Source organism: Heptranchias perlo, chromosome 8 (assembly GCF_035084215.1).
Source record: "Heptranchias perlo isolate sHepPer1 chromosome 8, sHepPer1.hap1, whole genome shotgun sequence".
Classification (NCBI taxonomy): Eukaryota; Metazoa; Chordata; class Chondrichthyes; order Hexanchiformes; family Hexanchidae; genus Heptranchias; species Heptranchias perlo.
Window position 1 is genome coordinate 2494261 of NC_090332.1, and position 11479 is coordinate 2505739.

The following is an 11479-nucleotide window of genomic DNA, read 5'->3' on the forward strand; positions in this document are numbered from 1 at the left end:
CTGGAAACACTCAGCAAGTGAGGCAGCATCTGTGGAGAAAGAAACAGAGTTAATGTTTCAGGTCAAAGACCTTTCATCAGAACTGGAAGAAGTTGAAGATTAAACGGTTTTAAGCAAATACAAAGTCAGGGGAAGGAGGGGAGGAAAGAACAAAAGGGTCTGTGATAGGGTAGATGGCACGAGTGATTAAATGACAAAAGGGATGATGGTGCAAGGCAAGGAGGGTGGGAATGGGACAGGAAACAAAAGATGGGTCTAGAGGAGCTGTAAATGGCAGCAGCAGAACCATTACCAGCACCTACTGACCGAAAAAATGGGAGCAGTGGTTCTGATCTGAAGTTATTGAAATCAGTGTTGAGTCCGGAAGGTTGTAAAGAGCCCAATCGAAAGATGAGGTGCTGTTCCACGAGCTTTCATTGAGCTTCATTGGAACAGTGTAAGAGGCCGAGGACAGAGAGGTCAGAGTGGGAGCGGGACAGTGAATTAAAATGACAAGCGACCGGCAGGTCAGGGTCACACTTGTGGACAGAGCGGAGGAGTTCGGCAAAGTAATCACCCAATCTACGTTTGGTCTCAGCTTTCAGCCAGAATCTTGTTTCTTGACCGTTTGCAAATCCTGAGAGCCACATTTTCAAACTGGAACAAGTAGAGCTTGAAGTATCTCATTTAATATTGTGAAATAAAACAACAGGGCTAGCACGGTATTATCCTTCCATCTCTAAGCCCCGGGCTTGACTGCTGTCCAGGATGTTGGGATGAAAGTCTCCAGCCTGTGAGTGGCTGGCCTAACAGGGAGAGAGAAGGGACAAAAAGATACTAAGAGTTCCATCCCCTATCTTTGGCAGCCCCATTTTAAGTCATTGATTTAAGTTTTTAAAAATATTGAAACATGAAAATGATCTACACAACGAATACCAGTGTTCACTGCCTCTCTGAAGTGCACTATCTCACCACCTCCCTCTCCACCCTTAAAATCTACTTTGATCAAGTCAAGAATAGTGACTCTCTTCTGAGAGTGGTGACTCCCTCCTGAGAGTAAAAATTCTCCCCTGGGAGTGGTGACTCATGTTGAAGCACAGTTCCACCATGCTGGATGCTCTCCAGTACCTTACCCCCAAGTGACTGTTCTTCATGTCTGAGTCCAGGAGGTAAGGAGTGCTGGCAGGTTATTTGACCAGAAGCGGACACCAAACACCTCAACCCGTTTTAGATGCATTTTCCTTGCGGAGCAGTGACCCTGACTGACTTTTTCCCCTTCTAGTCTGGAAACTCATCATTTAAAGATCCCAGCTGACATCGATTAATTATCAGCACAGGCAAGGAATGGAACCCAGGGTTTTCTAGGACTCAGCATCCCGGCACATTGCTTAGTCATTGGAGAGCTCAATCGTCAATTTGTTAATGAATATCCCCACAAACAGCGATAATCTTATTTCCAGTCCCCCACTTTACCAATGAGCCAATTGTCCCTCCAGGAAAGCCCATGACAGTTGGATATACTTTTCCCAGGTGCTAAATGGTTAATTATTGATGGATGAAAACTAAAATCATTAAATTAAGCCCTTATTGCATTGTCGATAAAATATAGGGACCCTGGGCTATCTCGACAGCACGAGAAAGGACTGCTCATCCAATTGGAAGCTCCGTCCAGTCTCCGACTTTATTTCATCCTCCTCCTTTCGTGAGGACACAAAACCAAATCTGCACATCCTGCAATTGCCCACAATCCATTGCATTTGACAAACACATCCCCAGACTGAGTCCAATATGGAGACTCTTTCTTCAAGAATGGTTTGTGTGGTCATTTCTCATCTTCATTCATGAAAATTATACATGGCCCAGCTCATCTACATTCATCTTTAGGTTTCTTTTCCTATTTTATCCTCCTTTTTTTCCCCCCTTTACGACTTTCTCACCTCCCACACAACCCATTATTCATCTGACAGGGAGGACAGCTACTTTTATTCTGGGCAATTTCTTCACAAGTTAATGGGTCTTATTGATCTGCTGGACAGAACGGCAATTTGATTGAGGGGCAAGAGGGGGGATGAGTATCATATGACATCAGCCCAGTCGCTGATGTGCGACTCCCATGAGGGGCGTCCAATTAATAATCCTCTTAGTCTACATCATTTATTTGGATTTGGACGAGGCTTTTAATAAGATTAAGGCCCATGAAATGAAAAGACAAATTATCTAATTGGATTGAAAACTGGCTTGGCAGCAAAAAAAAATAATTTGCTGATAAACGGAAAAAGGCCCATCAAGCAGGTTGTAAGTCATCTCCTATTTACATTATTGATGAACGATATGGAGCAGTCAGCAGGACTTAATGCCTTGAGCTATAAAGCAAATTATCACGTACTGAAGCAAAGAAGTAATGCTTAACCTATCCAAATCATTGGGTAGGCCGCAGTTGGAATATTGGGCCCAGTCTGGGCACCTTACCTCAGGAAGGTTGTCAAGGCCATGGAGAGAGGGTGCAGAAGAATTTCACGGAAATGATACAAGGAATGAGACACTTTAGTTAGGAGGAGACAATGGGTCTCTTTTCATTGGAGAAGAGACGATTTGATCAAAATTTATGGAAAGTTTTGATAAAGTCAATAGGGAAGACTTAATTCCGCTGGTCAATGTGTCAGTGACTAGAGGCAATAAATTTAAGATTACCACCTTAATGACGAAAGGAGAGTAAAAGGGGTAATTTTGCTCACTCATTCTCACTAGTGACGAGTGTGGTTTGACATTGGGAGTGCAACGTCATGGTCCATTCTCCATTACTCTGCTTCCCGCTCACCGCTCGTGAGGCCCTGTCTGGGAGTCGGAGCTCACAGAATTACCCCCATCAGCACAAACCTAACATGCCTCAAGTGGCAGTAGAGATAAGGAGGTTTATTTATTTATTTATTTTTATTGGTTCACGGGATGTGGGCGTCGCTGGCGAGGCCGGCATTTATTGCCCGTCCCTAATTGCCCTCGAGAAGGTGGTGGTGAGCCGCCCTCTTGAACCGCTGCAGTCCGTGTGGTCCTCCCACAGAGTCTTCTACAAGTAGAATAGACTTCTAGTAACAGGAGATAATGTTCCATCAATTAGCTGCTTTCAGAAGTCCTGTGGGAATGAATATCTGGCTGAGAAAGTTATCAGGTTAAGCATGGACACAAGGGAACAAATACTGGGTGGCACAAGATGGCTCCTGTGTTGTTGCGATCATAGGAATGATGTCTATGGAGTAGATTGTAATGTTAGACTGATATCCTGAAGCTTTTGGTGAGGGAGATACTTCCTTGGAGTTTGTCTTCTCGAAGTAGTCACTATGGTTAGTCACCTCTCTCAGGGGAATAACGCTCTGATGTATTGGAGCAATGTCTGCATGACATTGCCCTGTCTGTTATTACAAAGTAGATATTAACCCCCCTGGGTCCTACATCAATGCAAGTCCTTCTTTCTTTCCTTTGTAGACAGTTCCATAGAAGGAATGAGGGGAAAAGTTAACAGGATGGACTCTGCTTAGCATTTTCACTCCTACTTAGATTGAATGATTCCTGTGCTTGACCTCAGTTATGTGGAACTATCGACAAGTAGGAATGAGTTACTCGGCTGAAACTCATCATGAGGTGCCAGCCGTGGCTCAGTGGGTCACACTCTCGCCTCGAGTCAGAAGGTTGTGGGTTCAAGCCCCGCTCCAGAGATTTGAGCACATAATCTAGTCTGACACTAGCGGTGGTACGGAGGGAGTGCTGCACTGTCGGATGGTGCCATCTATCAGATGAGACATTAAACTGAGGCCCATCTGCCCTCTCAGGTGTTTGTCCTGGGCCAATATTTTTTTTATCATTCAACCAGCATCGTTAAAAAACATTATCTGGTCATTTATCTCATTGCTGTTTGTGGGATCTTGCTGTGCATAAATTGGCTGCACTACAAGAGTCTTTTATTCCTTCTGTAAGCAAGGACAGTAAGGAAGGGGTTCAAACCCCATTTTAATATGTGAACTTAAAACCTACTGGACGACTCAAAGAAAAGGATTAACTTGTCCCTTTAAGGGTTTGGGCACTGACTTGGACGGTACATTTGAAAGCAAGGGTTAACTTGCTTCTTGACATTACATTTGGACATCAGTTTAAAACTGCAACTGATAAGAACAAAAGACAGAAGCTTCACAGCTGTGGTTTTCAATTAGAACCAATAAGTGCAAAAGACAGAAGCTTTAATCACTTTCAAGAAAGTTTGAACAGGTCTTCGGCTCTCACAGCAAATGTAAAGTTCAAAGCAATAACAACCGATAAGACGATAGCTAAATAGAAGCTTCAATGAGGTCCAAATAACATCTGTTCTCCGGACATTTTTGATGCTCGAAAACAACCTTGGTTCTCAAAACAAATGAGCTTGTTAAAATACACCTGGATTCACGTGAAGATACAGTGGAATCACACGGTTCGAGGGGTCCAAACAACCGGCCATCATGTTGCAACGATAGGTGAGTGGCCAAAATGGGACTTCTCGTAACTTGGATCACATCTTATCATATAAAGATAGGACATTATAGCAGCTTCAACAATGATCGGAGGAGTTGGAAGAAGCTTCAACAGTCAACAGATGAAGGTGCAACAGTTGAACAGTCAAACAGTTGGAGGGTCAATCAACTACCGCAGTCAGAGCTCCTCTAACAAAGAACCTCGATACTTCACTTCTGAACGAGAAGGCAAAGAACTTTGATGAGAAAATAACGAACCTCCACACGTCACTCAATGACGCATCATTCGACACATTACTTCGAGATCTGGACGGGGGCCTTGATGTTTTATAAAGGTTGCATGTATTGTTTGCTTTATGCCTGCTTGTGTGAATCAGGAAGAGTAATCCACGGATTGATTGACTTGCTTCATGCTTATGTGTACATTTTAAATCATTAAATAATTACTTTGATTAATGAAACTACCGCGTAAGGGTGTCTTTCTTTGCCTGAGCTGTTGTCCAGGTCAACGAATCACTGGAAAGTAGCTATTTCCCTACAGGGCGGAGCTCAGTTATAAATGGAATCTGCATCCTTCGATCTTCAGCTTGAAATCTAGGGACATGGGAATTACCAGATGAAGGTCCATCGAGTTAGCCTTCTACCATCCTGGCAGTTACATGATACAACAATAAAGGAGTTGTTGACTAAATCATTACAACGGGCCCGATTTTAGCACCCGCCCTCGGGTGCGTTCTCGGCGGGGGGGCCTCGAAAATCCCGAAATCCATGAGCCCGACCGGATCCCGGAGGAGCAGGTAAGTGGCTCCAATTAGTGTGTTGCCTGCTACGATCGCGCGGGAAACCCACTAATTTCACCGGGTGCGTTACCCACGCGCCCGATAGCCCACCCGCCGAGAACCCGCACCCCTGGTAAAATCGGGCCCAATGAGTCTACAACAGACCCAGACATGAGGTGAGAAAAACCCCCAGTGGTGGAGAGCTTTGGGAACCAGAGGTCCAAAGTCACCTGTTCCTCCCGAGCGTGTTACAGTATACATTACATGTGGTAAGTGCATCACAAATGTTATTGTCTGAAAGTAATCTATTGAATTTGTATTTGAATGAATCAACACTATCTGTATCCACCGCCTCGCCAGGGAGCCTGTTCCATAGACTGACCACTCACTGAAATATTGGCCCCGATATTTAAGGGGAGGTAGGGAGGGGGCGGGGCCGTATGTTTGTGGAGGAAAACCCAGAAATCCTGGGAACGCGGAGGTCTTGCCGAAGTTAATGGCAGGACCTCATTATCATTTTTTTAACTCCGTTTCCCGCACAGCTGCCGGGCAGGAAGGCCGGCAAATCTCTCCACCCTTGGGGATGGTCTCCGGCAACCAGGATAGGGCGCAGGATTTGTGGAGTGAGGGGGGTTCGGACCGGCAATCGGGAGGGAGGGGGGAAGTGGGAGAGATTGTGGGGATTAGTGTGGGGGCAGGGCGGAGGGTCAGCCGATCGCTCCTCCTGGCCCACAAGCAGTCCTATAAAAAGCACTGACCTGCTGGATCCAGCTGCTCCCGCCTCCCTTTAGCTGCCGGGTTTTCCGTGCAGGAGGCGTTATTTTTGTGATGATTTGAAATTATCAGGAAGGGAGCCTCATTTAAATATTATAATGAAGGACCCGTATCTCCAGAGCGGGTTATTCGGGCACCATCGGACCTTCACGGCAGGTATGGGGTCGGCTTTTGTGAATTTGGTGATTTAGCCTCCTCCCCCTTCGACCCTCTCCCGCCCTTCATGGAGGGGGGTTGGGGGAGGGAGGTTACAATTTCCCCCATTGTTTCCGTAGATTAGTTTTGAATTGACACCCTTCAAACGCAGGCGGTGTTCTCTGGTTCTAGTGTTCTGGACACGGTGAAACAGCTGGTCACGGTCGACATTATCCCGTCCCTTTAGAATCCCAAAAACAGCAATCAGATTACCTCTCAACCCATTCATACTGTGAGATTTAGACTGGATGCCAATGCTCTCCTTGCAAATCCTATTTTTCAGTATGTTGTTATTCAGCCATCACACTATTGTCTATTTAGAGAAACTAGAAACATTCTTCCTGCATCCCTCAAACTACACCAGTTTAAAAAAGCAACTGATTACGTGGTCATTTCTCATTGGCGTTTGTGGGATCTTGCTGTGCACCACATGGCTGCCATGTCTCCCTACATTACAACAGTGTCTACACTTCAAAATTACATCATTGGCTGTAAAGTGCTTTGGGACGTCCTGAGGATGTGACAGGCACTAAACAAATGCAAGTTCTTTCCATTATCTGTGCCAAGGGAGGTCAACTAGTCTAAAATGGAAGCTAAAATGATTCATAGTATAAGTGGGAAACTTGAGAGTAGTAACTATAGAAACAAAAGGAAATAGCGAATGATGGGCAGAGCAGTAGTGAGTTCAAAGACTTTTTTAAATTGGAAATGGAAATGAATACCGTAATTAAATCAGTTTAGAACCTCTGTGAGCGAGCCAAAATCTTTTTCAAAAATCGGCCTTGCAGAGCACAGAATTGCCCGGAGTTGGGATTTTTATTTTTATTCGTTCTGGGGATGTGGGTGTCATTGACAAGGCCGGCATTCATTGCCCATCCCTATTTGCCCCTTGGGTAGATGGTGGGGAGCCTTCTTCTTGAACCGCTGCAGTCCGTGTGGTGAAGGTTCTCCCACAGTGCTGTTAGATCGGGAGCTCCAGGATTTTGACCCAGCGACGATGAAGGAACGGCCGATATATGTCCGAGTCGGGATAGTGTGATTTGGAGGGAGGTGATGGTGTTCCCATTCACCCGCTGCCCTTGATCTTCTAGGGAATTAGGCCGCTTGTACTGATTTGTGGGAGTAGATTCTGATGCCTGAATTACCTTGTTGGGTTCTTATTAAAATGGAACCAAAGAATATATGAAATAGGAGCAGGAGTCGGCCATAAGTCCCTTTGAGCCTGCTCTGCCATTCAATCAGATCATGGCTGATCTTCGACCTCAAATCCATTTTCCCACCCGATCCCCATATTCCTTGATTCCCTTAGAGTCCAAAAATCTATCGATTTTGAATAAATTCAACGACTGAGCATCCACAGCCCTCTGGGGTAGAGAATTCCAAAGATTCACAACCCTCTGACTGAAGAAATTTCTCTTATCTCAGTCCTAAATTCTCGAAGCAGTCTCATGTGGTCTTTTTTAGTAGTTTGTTTTTGATGTCCTTCAAGACCCAAAGACTTGTTTGCCAACGTCCTGTACCAGGTGGATATCAGTAACTGTACAATCGGTGTTTGTTCCTTGTAAACAGATGTGGAATGTTGGGTCCTAAGTCCATATTTGTCATTGCTATTCATGGGGTGTTTTTTGTAGTTGACTCGATTTCATCAGAATCGTGTTGTCTTATTTGCTCATCAGGTCATTTTTACCGTGCGATGAGAGCGGTCGGTGAGGACGTGTTTACCGTGCGGTGAGAGCGGTCGGTGAGGACGTGTTTACCGTGCGGCGAGAGTGGTCGGTGAGGACGTGTTTACTGTGCGGTGAGAGCGGTCGGTGAGGACGTGTTTACCGTGCGGTGAGAGTGGTCGGTGAGGACGTGTTTACCGTGCGATGAGAGCGGTCGGTGAGGACGTGTTTACCGTGCGGTGAGAGTGGTCGGTGAGGACGTGTTTACCGTGCGGGGAGAGCGGTCGGTGAGGACGTGTTTACCGTGCGGTGAGAGCGGTCGGTGAGGACGTGTTTACCGTGCGGTGAGAGCGGTCGGTGAGGACGTGTTTACCGTGCGGCGAGAGCGGTCGGTGAGGACGTGTTTACCGTGCGGCGAGAGCGGTCGGTGAGGACGTGTTTACCGTGCGGCGAGAGCGGTCGGTGAGGACGTGTTTACCGTGCGGCGAGAGCGGTCGGTGAGGACGTGTTTACCGTGCGGCGAGAGCGGTCGGTGAGGACGTGTTTACCGTGCGGCGAGAGCGGTCGGTGAGGACGTGTTTACCGTGCGGTGAGAGCGGTCGGTGAGGACGTGTTTACCGTGCGGTGAGAGCGGTCGGTGAGGACGTGTTTACCGTGCGGTGAGAGCGGTCGGTGAGGACGTGTTTGTAGCTTTTGGTTTTCACCATTGAGCTGATCAGTTGAATTCCATTTGTCAAGTGTGTCCGACCTTAAAATTAGAGCTCGGCCGTTCAGGGGTGACGTCAGGAAGCACTTCTTCAGTTCTGTTCAGAACATTGTATCTCTACTGATGTTAATCCCTCTCCCTCACACTGTCACTCAGTAACCCCTCTCCCCCCAGCGCCCTGTGTTACTGACTGTATCTCCACTGATGTTAATCCCTCTCCCTCACACTGTCACTCAGTAACCCCTCTCCCCCAGCGCCCTGTGTTACTGACTGTATCTCTACTGATGTTAATCCAGCTCCCTCACACTTGTTAATGTCAGGGGTGCTGATCAGAACTGAGAAGTGACTTGTGTAAATGCGGTGATCCACTCTGTAATATTTGTTACAGGTCTTATTAAGGTGAAATGTGCGAAGGGCCAAGTCACAGCGAAGGTTGGAGATGATCTGGTCGTCCATTGCCGTTTCGATTCCCAAGGTGAACCCAGCACCATCACTTTCAGCTGGACGAAGGTGGATACAATGGGGATAGTCTACAATTACACAACGAGCCAGAGCGGCCTGGGAGAGCAGGGTCCCAGCTACCGAAACAGAGCCGAGGTCTTTGACAGTGAGATCCCTAAAGGGAACGTGTCCCTGAGACTGAGGAACGTGACTCTGTCTGATTCGGGAATCTACAGACTCTGTGTCACCAGCCGATCACAAAGTAACGAGACCACGGTTGTATTAGGAGTAAGAGGTAGAGTCCAGCACATAACCTGTCCTTCCTATTGTGATCGATAAACTCTTGTGGTTCCTGGAAACTCGTTATCAGTCCAATAACCAGCAGCATTAACCAGTACTGAACTTTACCTGGTCTGTACTTAACCTGTAACCATAGAAATACAGGGAAGTTACAATCTAGAAATCGATTGTTTGAACCTGACCAGTCAGTGCCAGCGTTTCCCCACCGAGTGCAGGACATTGAGTTCCAGGTTGAATGCTGTTTCAAAGGCATTACCATCACCGAATCCCCCACCATCAACATCCTGGGGGTCACCACTGACCAGAAACTTAACTGGACCAGTCACATAAATACTGTGCCTACAAGAGCAGGTCAGAGGCTGGGTATTCTGCGGCGAGTGACTCACCTCCTGATTCCCCAAAGCCTTTCCACAATCCAGAAGGCACAAGTCAGGAGTGTGATGGAATACTCTCCACTTGCCTGGATGAGTGCAGCTCCAACAACACTCAAGAAGCTCAACACCATCCAGGACAAAGCAGCCCGCTTGATTGGCACCCCATCCACCACCCTAAACATTCACTCCCTTCACCACCGGCGCACTCTGGCTACAGTGTGTACCATCCACAGGATGCACTGCAGCAACTCACCAAGGCTTCTTCGACAGCACCTCCTAAACCCACGACCTCTACCACCTAGAAGGACAAGGGCAGCAGGCACATGGGAACAACACCACCTGCATGTTCCCCTCCAAGTCACACACCATCCTGACTTGGAAATATATCGCCGTTCCTTCATTGTCGCTGGGTCAAAATCCTGGAACTCCCTTCTTAACAGCACTGTGGGAGAACCTTCACCACACGGACTGCAGCGGTTCAAGAAGGCGGCTCACCACCACCTTCTCAAGGGGCAATTAGGGATGGGCAATAAATGCCGGCCTTGCCAGCGACATCCCATGAATGAATAAAAAAGTCAGGATACTGGGATAGAGCTGGGGAATATTGAGGTGCAGCAGGCATAAAGGCAGATGCCTGGTATAAGCCGTCCTGTATTGTTGCCGCACATCATCATCATCCAGACCCAACTCAGCCTGGCCTCGTCTTTGTAATGTTGTAGTTGGGTGAGCTCTGATGTGGGCTCCTCCATCTTCCTTGCTTAAGTTGGTCTGCGAAAAATGTCAGACGGGATAAGACCCTCTGGTCCATTCAACCTGTCCCACACACCATTGCGATGCCTTGTGCAGCACGATACATACACTCCCCACCTCACCTGGAAACCGAATGATCTCCTGGGAGAGGCAAAACAACAGATTAAAACCCAGGCCAATTAGGGAGGTAAAAAAATGGAAAATTCCTCTCTGACCCCCTTAAGGCGATGAAAACTGGTCCAGGAGATCACTCTGGCCCTGATTTAATGTTACACAGTACCTACCTCACAGGAGGCTTTTGAGGTGGGTTTTCTTTGCCAAGTAAAGCTGCAGTTTTCCATTGTTGAATGGATAAAGGCCTCTTAGAATATAGCAGCCACAGACAGGATCAAGTGGGGAACAGATTTCCTCCTCTTCCTGCAGCTGGCTTCATTTCATGTTTGTCCTGGTGGAGTGTGCATAAGAACCCGAGTTCTCTACACTTTCCACCCACAAGTATGGCTCAGTTGGCAGCACGCTTGGCTCAGAGTCAGAAGTTTGTGGGTTCAAGCCCCATTCCAGAGGTTTGAGCACATAATCCAGGCTGACATTTCCGTGCGGTGCTGAGGGAGTGCTGCACTGTCAGTGTTGCCTTCCGTCGGATCAGACATCAAACAGAGGTCACTCCATGAGCCTGAGACACCAAGGAGGATTGGGAACATAGTGGACCAGAAACCCCCAAGATTACAGTCAGTCCATGGCCTGAAGAGACCAAAAGATTGAGAAGACAAAAAGGTGAAAAGTTACACTCCAAAACCAAAATGTGTGATACAGAGAAAATGTTGTAATATATTTTTACATTCCATACAGCAAGTTCTTAATCTCAGCTCTGTCGCTCTCACGAGGGAAGAAGGGAAAGAGAGAGTTTACCCACGTTCACTTTCCCAGAGGCTTGCTTCGAAGTTTACTTGTCCCACAGTGTGAGGGGGACAGCAGAAAAATTGTGAACACCTCAAAACGGAAACCAATGATATGTTGATGA

At 47.0% G+C, this 11479-nt stretch overlaps 1 protein-coding gene across 4 annotated transcripts in view; it reads left to right on the plus strand.

Moving 5' to 3' along the window:
- Positions 1–9109, plus strand: part of LOC137324340 (uncharacterized) — a 33302-nt gene extending 24193 nt beyond the window's left edge. The window contains exons 3-4 of one of the 4 annotated variants that reach the window (XR_010963590.1): positions 7900–8559; positions 8982–9109. The gene's annotated coding sequence lies outside the window, so the exon portion shown is untranslated. Of the gene's footprint in view, positions 1–7899 lie in introns of all 4 variants that reach the window. The other 3 variants (XR_010963592.1, XR_010963589.1, XR_010963591.1) reach the window with 3 other exon arrangements.
- The last annotated feature ends 2370 nt before the right edge of the window (positions 9110–11479 follow it).